Source organism: Gossypium hirsutum, chromosome D08 (assembly GCF_007990345.1).
Source record: "Gossypium hirsutum isolate 1008001.06 chromosome D08, Gossypium_hirsutum_v2.1, whole genome shotgun sequence".
In the NCBI taxonomy this organism is placed as follows: Eukaryota; Viridiplantae; Streptophyta; class Magnoliopsida; order Malvales; family Malvaceae; genus Gossypium; species Gossypium hirsutum.
In genome coordinates, this window is record NC_053444.1 from 49,980,713 (window position 1) to 49,990,813 (window position 10,101).

Here is a 10,101-nt window from a genome sequence, read left to right on the forward strand (position 1 = left end):
TCCTACTGCATCTTTAGAGGTATAGGAACTGATGCTTCAATCTACTCTACTGTAACGTCAGGTTGATAGGATTCATATGTTGTAGCTTCTCAAAAGAACAAAATTTGTTATATTTAATCTGCTCCACTGCAACTTCAGGGAGATAAGACTTATGGCTTCAACTTGTTCTGCTACAACTTAAAGACAAATTTGATGCGATCTACTCTCTGCAACTTCAGAGAGATAAGATCCAAGGTTTTAATCCACTCCACTGCAACTTCAGGGAGATAGGATTGTCGGCTTTAATCTGCTCCACTGCAACTTCAGGGAGATAAGGTTCGCCATCTTCAGTCTGCCTCACTGCAACTTTAGGAGGATAAGACTTGCTTACTTAGTCTGCTCCACTGCAACTTCAGGGAGATAAGACTAGATGCGATCTGCTCTCTGCAGCTTCAGAGAGATAAGATCTGTGGTTTTAATCTGCTCCACTGCAACTTCAGGGAGATAAGATTCGCCATCTTTAGTTTTTTAAATTACAATGTTGAGAAAACAAGATTCGTCGTCGTAGCTTCAATCTATTCCACTACACCGCCAGGGGAGTAAGATTCACCGTCGTGGTTTCAATCTGCTCCACTGTAATGCCAAAGAGATAGGATTCACTGTCCACAGCTTCAATCCGCTCCACTTCAGCTAATCCAAACCTTAACACCCGGGAGATAAGATTCGTCGTCGTGGCTTCTATCTGCTCCGCTACAACGCCAGGGAAATAAGATTCGCAGTGGTGGCTTCAATTTTTTTCCATTGCAACGTCAAGGCGATAGGGCTAAATGTCTTCGTTCTGCTTCACTGCCAGTACAGGAAGGCAAGATCTGCTATTTTTGATCTATTTCATGTTGATACATGAAGACAAGATCTGCTTTCTTCGATCTACTTTGTCACCAGTATGGGAAGACAAAATTTTCTATCTTTGATCTATTTCACGCCAATACATGAAGACAAGATCTGCTTTCTTCGATCTACTTCGCCACCAGTATGGGAAGACAAGATTTGCTATCTTCGATCTACTTCACGCCAATACATGAAGACAAGATCTGCTATATTTGATCTACTTCACGCCAATACATGAAGACAAGATCTGCTTTCTTCGATCTATTTCACGACAACCTAGGGAGGCAAGGCTGGTATCTTTGATCTGCTTCACTGTCGGTACAGGAAGGCAAGATCTGCTATCTTCAACTTGCTTCACTACAACCCAAGGAGGCAAGGCTAGTATCTTTGATCTGCTTCACTGTCGGTACAGGAAGGCAAGATCTGCTATCTTCAACCTGCTCCACTACGACCCAGGGAGGCAAGGCTGGTATCTTCGATCTGCTTCACTGTCGGTACAGTAAGGCAAGATCTGCTATCTTCAACCTGGTCCACTACAACCCAGGGAGGCAAGGCTGGTATCTTCGATCTGCTTCGCTGTCGATGCAGGAAGGCAAGATCTGCTATCTTCAACCTGCTCCACTAAAACCCAAGGAGGCAAGGCTGGTATCTTCGATCTGATTTACTGTCGGTACAGGAAGGCAAGATCTACTATTTTCAACCTACTCCGCTGCAAACCAGGGAGTCAAGGCTTTGTGCTTTCACCGATCTGTTCTCTGAGGAACATGACCTGTATAATGAACCTAAATATACCTAAAATTAGGAAGGCATGATCGAAATGCATCAAATGCTCCTAATTAGACATGTGTGAATGATGTTTGCATGAATGTAGAATGCTATTTTTGAGAATGATCCCTTTTTTCGCTTAAGTTATCATTGCTCGAAGTTTATTAAGGCTTTATCACTAACGTGTTACAAAGCCTTCCTACTCGGCTGATGTCTCCACTTATCAGATTTTCCCCACTGTAAACCTCAAAGTTCAATCCACTAGGACGTAAAATTTGTACCATCATTCTCATACTGCAACCCGATGGTAGAAATATATGGCTTTTTCTCAATCCACTCCTATCACAATTCAAGGGTACAGAATGTGAAATTCTTTGGTCCTTTACACCATGCCTAAGGTGTCGTACCAAATGCTCATGTGCAAATGAAGTTTTTCTTCTCCGAGGAAACCTCTTCCTATTGCCTGGTGATCATTACCCGTTTGTTTATTTTAGCTTTGTCACCAACCTGACATCTTGTCACTTTGCTCAATCAATGTTTTTGACAATAGAATCCAAAGAGAAAGTCCTAATTTGGACTCTTCCTTCTTAAATTTCCAACCTTTAAACTTGGTGCGTTCTAAAAAATAGTTCTATTTCAGGTTCCTGTATTATTCAAAAACTTCTAAAGTAATATGCAAAACTTCCCTTGTAAAAGTTTTATTAGTCCATTAATCATTATTCCAATGCAACATGCTTGCAAATAGGTCATAACAATGGATAAGAATAAAGTTAGTTCTGAGCATAGCTCGAAAAGAATAAATTATCAAAAATAGTAAAGAAGGATAACAAAGAAATTGATTGGGAATGTGTATCTTGGAAAAGAATGAAGTATTCCAAGAACAACAAGTTCAATAGTTTGAAAATTAGGTGCCCAGATATCGCAGCTTGAACTTCTCTGTACAAACTTTCTAAATACCCTTCTGAGTTTGACATGTGTTTGGGAGATCTACAATACTCTGTCGATGCCTCAAGATGTTGCTTACTATTTCCTGTTGATTCAGATATAACCAGATCGTCACATGCCCCAATCCAATCAAAATTTAAACTGTTCTGATCACCTCATGCCCCATTCTAAGCAATATTTGAGCCGTCCTTTTCGGATTTTCAACTCAAATCCCCTTTGGTCTCAAGGTGCCCTTTGTGGGTTTTCACCTTGGCCACTCCATTTTTTTTTCTTTTTCCTTTTTCTTATTTTTTTATATTACTATTTTTAGACTCGAAGCACCCTTTGCGGGTTTTCACCTTGGTCTTTTTCCTTCTTCGTTTCTTTTTTTTCCCCTTTTTTGTTTTTTTTTCTTTTTTTAGTGAATTTTGAACTCATAAGATTAGGCATGTCCTTGTTATCCCTTCTAATCAAAATTGATGCTTTTCCAGATAAGGCCTTCCACATAAGGTCCTTCCCAGCATGGGATTAAGTTCTTTTTGCATGGGAAGGATCTTCTTCAATACCAGGTCCCTCTCGAGGAATTCTCTAGGGCGGACCTTTTTGTGAGCTCGCATCATTTGCTTTTTCGCATTTGACCATGATGGATAACTTTGCACATTCCCTTTCAAACGGAATTGGGTCCAAAAAAGAAACTTAGAGAGAAAAAATCTTATCTTCAGTAAGCAAAACCGCGATAGGCCTAAGAGAAATACATTGCCTCGGTAGAGTTTTTTTTGCACCATTTTTTGGCTATATGGCATTAATCGTGAACAAACTGCAAACTTTTGATATTGTGCTGCTATTGTTCAAATTTAGTACATTGTCAGATATGATCCTTTTGACGTTCCATACTGACATATGATTCTTCAAGAATTTGCTAACTATCGACTTTGTGACATTGGCATATGAAGCAACTTCCATCCATTTAGTAAAGTAATTGACGACCACAAAGATGAATCAATGACCGTCAGACTCTTTTGGCGAGATCGACCAAATGACCTTCATACCCCACATAAGGAGAAGTCATGTATCCCAATGATTTTTTGTAGGATAAGATCTGTTTCTCGACTTGTTCTACCATCCTTAACAAGTTCAGAAATAGGCTACAATCTATGTCATCTTCAAAGTTATGAGATCCTTCTAAACACATATCTCACTCAAAAGGAGATTCTAAGTCTGTAGCAGCGCCACTCATGTCATTGAGATCTGGGGACCCATAGTAAGTGCAAAAGAATATACAAAAGAATGTGTGAATTTACGAATAATTATTTATACAATATAATTATAAATAAAAGAATGATGTGGAAGAAAATCCAAAAGAATGAAAGAATAATTACTCGCAAAGAATGAAAGAATATTGCCTCAAAAAATAAATGCAAATATGTATTTTATTAGAATAATGATGTTCAAACATGAGCCTATTTCACAAAGGAATTCTTATCATTTTAGGCTAAAAAAAATAAGAATATTCTGAACATTACTCTAAATAATCTCTAAAGACTACAGAGATTTCTTCCACAATCTAATTATTTTGAACACTCCCAAATTTATAGGGTGGACATCTAACAAGGTCCCTTTTCAATTATGTCTTCGTATATGACATTGATGTGAACCCTTCCCAACACTCTTCATATATTGCATTCACTCCATTATCAATCATGATTGGGTAGCGAATTAGATGAATCATCCAACTTGACAATACCCATATTGATGAATTTTTCAATTAGCTTTTTGAAGGTAATGCAATTATCTATTGAGTGCCCCGTAATTCTCGCATGGTAATCACATTGTGCATTCGCATCATACCACTTGGGGTACGGAGGTTGTGGAGGCTTCAGTAGGAATGAGCACAATGTAAGCATTAAACAAATTTTGATACGGCTCCTTATACAACATCGGAATTGGTGTGAACTGGAGTTTCTCAGTACCTTGTTTCACTCCAAGTTCTTGTCTCAATGAACCCTGCTGATTAGCAATCGATTTGATGTACGTATTCACACTGTTCACCTCATTTTCTTTTTCCTTTGAGGCTTGGTTTTTGTTATTTCCTCCAGCATCAATCTTTCCGCTCTTTATGGTGCTTTCAATCATTTCACCATTCATGACTATGTCAGAAAAGCTTCTTGTGGCACTTCCTAACATATGTGTGATGAACGGGGCTTTTAATGTATTTATAAAGAGTATTGTCATTTCTCTTTCCAAGAGTGGTGGCTGAACTTGGACGGCGACCTCCGTCCACCTTTGTGCATATTGCCTAAAACTTTCATCGGGCTTCTTTTCCATGTTTTGTAGAGTGATTCTATCAGGTACATGTCGGTTACATGACTGTACTGCTTTATTAATCTTGGTACGACTTAATTGATTGTACCACCTGGATGCTGCCCCTGTGAGGCTATCCTGGAAACAACTTATCAGCAGTTGATCGTTATTAACATACCAAGTCATCTGCCTATAAAACATGGTAATATGAGCTTCGGGGCCACTAGTTCCATTGTACTTCTCAAACTCTAGCACTTTGAACTTGTGAGGGAGTACCAAATCCGGAACCAAGCTCAATTCTTTAGCATCAAACCCCTGGTAGCTCTCAACACATTCCATCGCTCTAAATTTTTCCTCCAACCATTTATACTTTTCCTCTAGCTATTTTGGCATTTCATCGTTCATTTTCTCTTTTCTAGTTGTTTCATCGAAATCAGGGATACCAGGATTAACAAGGTTGTCTCCGGGGTTAGAGCCTGGTCCAACCTAAAAATTCATTGACGTTGTAGCGCCGGTCTGAAATTGCTGAGGATTGATGGTGACAGAAGGTTTGGGCGGATATGCCTCAACATGCTGAGGGGTAAAGCTTGGAGGATAAACATGTCCCTCACTGTCTCCTTCTTCAACATTGAGTACAGAGCCTTTTCCTTTATTAGTTCCTCCGGTCAACAACTGAGTTAATTAAGCCATCATACTCCCTTGAGATTCCATTATTTTGTCCATCATTTTTTGCTGAATCTTCTCAAGCTGCTCTTTCCTTTGTTGTTGAAGCTGATCCTGCATCTCCTTTTGGAACAGCTCTAGCCTTTCCATCATTTGGTCCATAATTTTTTATTTTGCCCGAGTACCGTAACGGTGTTTAGTTGATTGGTTGGTTTCCAGGTTAACTAAGGAATGATTTTAATCGATTAGGCTCTTTTAGTGGACTTTAATGCATGTGATGTCATGTAATGTGAATGCATGCAGTGAATGCATAAAGAGACGTTGATTCTAATTCAATTCCATTTAGAAAAATTTACTAGAAAATAAATCTCTTTACACAAAATGGATATTTATACGGCCTTGCCCTCATAGGCGAAGACATTCGATCCTCTTCTTCATTCGAGCGTTAAGATAAATCTCACGAACTCTTCAAAAAGGGCATCTCTTCTATCTCATTTTTGCTCGATCTGGGCCGTAACTCGTTGCTCACTCATCCTCGTGATGCTCATTGGCTTCTCTTTAAGAAAGTTCAACGGCTCTCGAATAATCTTTGTCATCTTAAATCCTTGGGCAACGGAGCCATAGTCGTGTAGTCCTCCATTAAACTATAATCCTTCTCTTATCACATTTTCTTAGACCATATTTGGACAACCATATTGTCATCCACTCTATCAAGAAACTTATTTTCTTATGACAAGCTCTCTATTTAGCAACTGAAAGTGAATCAACACCTCTTTTTTGTAATGAAAATGTAATGCAATCGCAACCAAAAAGAAAACAGGTTAGTACAAAACTAAAATAAGCAAGAATAAATAGAACACCTATTCTGGTGACCACTAGGGGTTTGACATAGCTCTACCTAGGGTAAGCTCTTAAGGCTCATTATATGTGGTTCAGTTCTAAAGCAAAGGTGGCCGAACCAGCAGATTCTTCAATCCTCACCCATTATAGGCTCATATGGACTGAGTTCAGTTCAGGGGAATACATTTCCCTATGGCTACACGGAGATGAAAATCTCACGAAGACAGGTACGGATGTATCCCGGAAGCGGTCCACTACCCTGCACGGAGGTGAAAACCTCACGAAGGACTCTCACTCCCACTTAATGGGTAAAATCATTCAACTTATGTAATGTGTAGTGCAAATAATACTTAAATAAATTAAGCAAGAAGATAATGAATGCAAAAACATATCACAAATTTTTTTAAAAAAAAATACTTTCTCGACCATAAGACAAAAATTAATCAACTTTGTGGCTCGACTCTCTTTTTTTTAAAAAAAGTCCCCAGTGGAGTCGCCAAACTGTCGAAACCATTTTTTTGAAAATAAAATTTTTGGTTATCGACCTTAAAAAAATAAAAATTGGGAGTCGCCACCAATCTTTTATTGAGGTGTGATTGGATCACCTAAAAATAGCTTTGGTCTACGAGTTTTAGAAAAATGGATCCGGGAGTTGGTTACGTACGAGGAAGAATTAGCACCCTCGTAACGCCCAAAATCGGTACCGAATTGATTATTTAATGTCCTAGTGTCGAGGGTTAAAAAGATTTTTTTTTAAAAAACTCAAATGATGAAATCTGAAAAGGATAATCAATTGTTCAAGTCATGCGAAGAAATCGAGACCCAATACGTTAGTGTACAATTTCTCAAAATCTCCGAACTTTGAATATCGTTTTTATTTTTCAAGAAAGTCTTCATTTCGAGAAAGCAATATGTCATGCCCAATATGTTAGGACACAACAAGTTAAGTTCCCGAAAATGATTTTTATACTTATGCATTTTGAATAAGGAGTATTCTTGGTTATTTAGGATTAACAAAGAAAATCGGAACCCAATACGTTAGGGCTCAATTTCCTCGAAAATCCCAAACTTTGAATATTGCTTTTATTTTTTTTTAAAAAACTTGGAATCAAGAGAAAATGATTTTGATATATTGACAAAACCAAGATATATTTTCCGAAGGGTATGTTAAAAGTTAATGTACAATATAAAATAAATACTTTAATTTAAAATATATTTGTATATGTATTTACAAAATATATTTATACAAGCACAATATACAAGTAAATTTGAAAATGTGTATGCATATATTAAAACGCATATATATAAGTATACATATAAAAAAAGAAGGAATGAAATATATAAAACAAAAAAAACTTATAGTAATTCCTAAAAAATGCATGTATATATATATGAAAATAAAATAAAATATAAAAAGATGTATATGTGTATATATTTACAAAATAGAGAAAATGGATAGGTATATATACATAGGTAAATCATGAAAATTCGCATACGTATATATTTAAATACTTATATATATGTACAATATGTATATAAAATAATGGAATATATATAGAATAATAAAAAATATTTATAACAAAATAAAAATATAAAAAGGGTATACATATATTATAGAAAATAAATGTATGTTTTGAAATATAAAATATGAGAAATATGTGTACTAAAATGTGTATGTATTTATATATACATTGGTAAAATAATGAAGAATAATATAAAAAATATAGAAGTATACGTATGTACATATTTATAAAAGTAAAAATAAGTTTTTGAAATTAAAAATATAAAAGTATATATATTAAAAAAATGTTTGTATGTACATAAAAATAATAATTAAATAATAATAATAATAATGAGGAGAAAATAAATTAAAAAAAAACAACGAATTGCAAAAAAAAGACCAAATAGTTAAAAAAACTAAAATAACAAGAAATAAATGAAATTTAAGCAAAATAATGGGCCAAATCGCGACACGCGAATTACATGGAGGGCCAAATCGAAAATAATCCGCCTGCCCAAAACGGTGTGCAACGATATGGGCTGAAATGAACAAAGGCAGAAACATTCGGGCCAAATTAAAAAGAAACAAAAACTGATTTAAAAACGGTTTTAAAAATTGAAGGACCAAATGCACAAATGGACCATTGAAAGGAAAATGCGCGGATCCTAGAACAGGGTCGGGTTGACGCGCGGATCCCCTCACCAAACGGCGTCGTTTTGTCTTTAATAGTAAAACTAAAATTTTCTTTCAAAAAAACAATTCTATTTCATTTTTCTTTTTCTTTAAAACAACAGAAGGGGAAGGGAAAAAAACTCTGCTAGGGTTTTGACCCTAGCACCTCCACGCCGCCGTCATGCCCACCTTGAAGCCACCACGACCGACGCTCGAAGCCAGGTCAGTGATTTTCTTTTTATTTTATCTTTTATATATAAAAAAATGGAAATCGAAAAAAGAAAAACAAAAAAATGGAGAAAATCACCTAAAAAACTGCTTGTGTATTGCTTTTTGATTCTTTACAGAGTTTTTCTTCTCCCCTTACAATACTTTTAAGATTGCTTTTATAGCAATCGTGAAACAAGAAAAAATAAAAAGAAATCTTCTAGTATCTGCTTGATTCGATTTCAATATTTTCTTGCCATATACTGCCTTGTTTCTTTTTTTGGGTTGTTTGCAGGTCAACCAGCGGACACTCCGGCGGTAACGGCGCAGACGTGTGTGAGGAGTGCGAAGGGCTTGGCTGCGGCTGGAGGCTATTTTAGGGTTTCTTCTTTTTTGTGTGTGTTTTGGGCTAGGGTTAATTTTATTGGGCCATACGGGTTATTGGGTTTTGGGTTGTCTTTTATTCTTTTGTTTTTTTGTTTTTGGTTTCTTTAGCGTGCCGGGCTAAAATTGGGCCCTACATTAATATCAATCTACTCTTCCAAGAACGTTTCAATATTAATAAACTTGAATTTTGTGTTAAGAATCCCACTCTCCTTTATATATTTTTAATTAATTTTTTTGGTATTAGTCTGCCTCTCTATTTATTTACTTTTACTGGTTTTTATTGTGAATTAATATTGTTATATACTTACCCCAAATGTTATCAAGGCATTTATGCAATTTATAAACACTTGGTTTGATTTCTTAAATCCAACACAACATCTATACCCGTTGTTATGAGGATAAAGGTAAGACTCTTACTTTGAAAATGTTTCACCTCATTAAACTCTCGAGTTAAGCAGCTCTTTAACGTGTGAATTGTTAAACTAAGAAAATGGATAAAATGAGGAAATGGAAGTTTGAAATGCTCTGATAATATGAATTCTAATGCACTTTATTAAATGAATAATGAAACATTTATATAGGCTGAATTACAACTGAAAATTCACTAAAAAATAGGAACAAACCTGATAAGTAAATCATTAGAAAATATCAACTAATATGATACTCCTAAAGTCTAGCAACAATAAGTTTTAATTGAATCAATAAATTTATTCAAACTAGTAAACTAACAAATTTAACTCTAACATGCCCTCCCTTAAACTGATACTGTAAGTGATCAGTTTAATTCTTGATCAAAGTGCAAACACTAAGCATTTTTCTGAACTTTACAAATGATGCCAATTTGAGGGACTTGGTAAATACATCAGCAACCTAATCTTTACTTTTGCAATAAATGAAGTCAATTACCCCATCTTTTGTGAGGTCTCTTAGGAAATGAAACTTCACGTCAATGTGTTTACTTTTGCCATGTAGTA

General features: G+C 35.8%; 1 long non-coding RNA gene across 1 annotated transcript; it reads left to right on the top strand.

The window, feature by feature from the left end:
* Window positions 1-8,641: 8,641 nt before the first annotated feature.
* Window positions 8,642-9,323, top strand: LOC121219822 (uncharacterized). The gene is made up of 2 exons (XR_005916779.1): window positions 8,642-8,755; window positions 9,036-9,323. It is a non-coding gene; the product is annotated as an uncharacterized lncRNA (long non-coding RNA).
* Window positions 9,324-10,101: the final 778 nt, after the last annotated feature.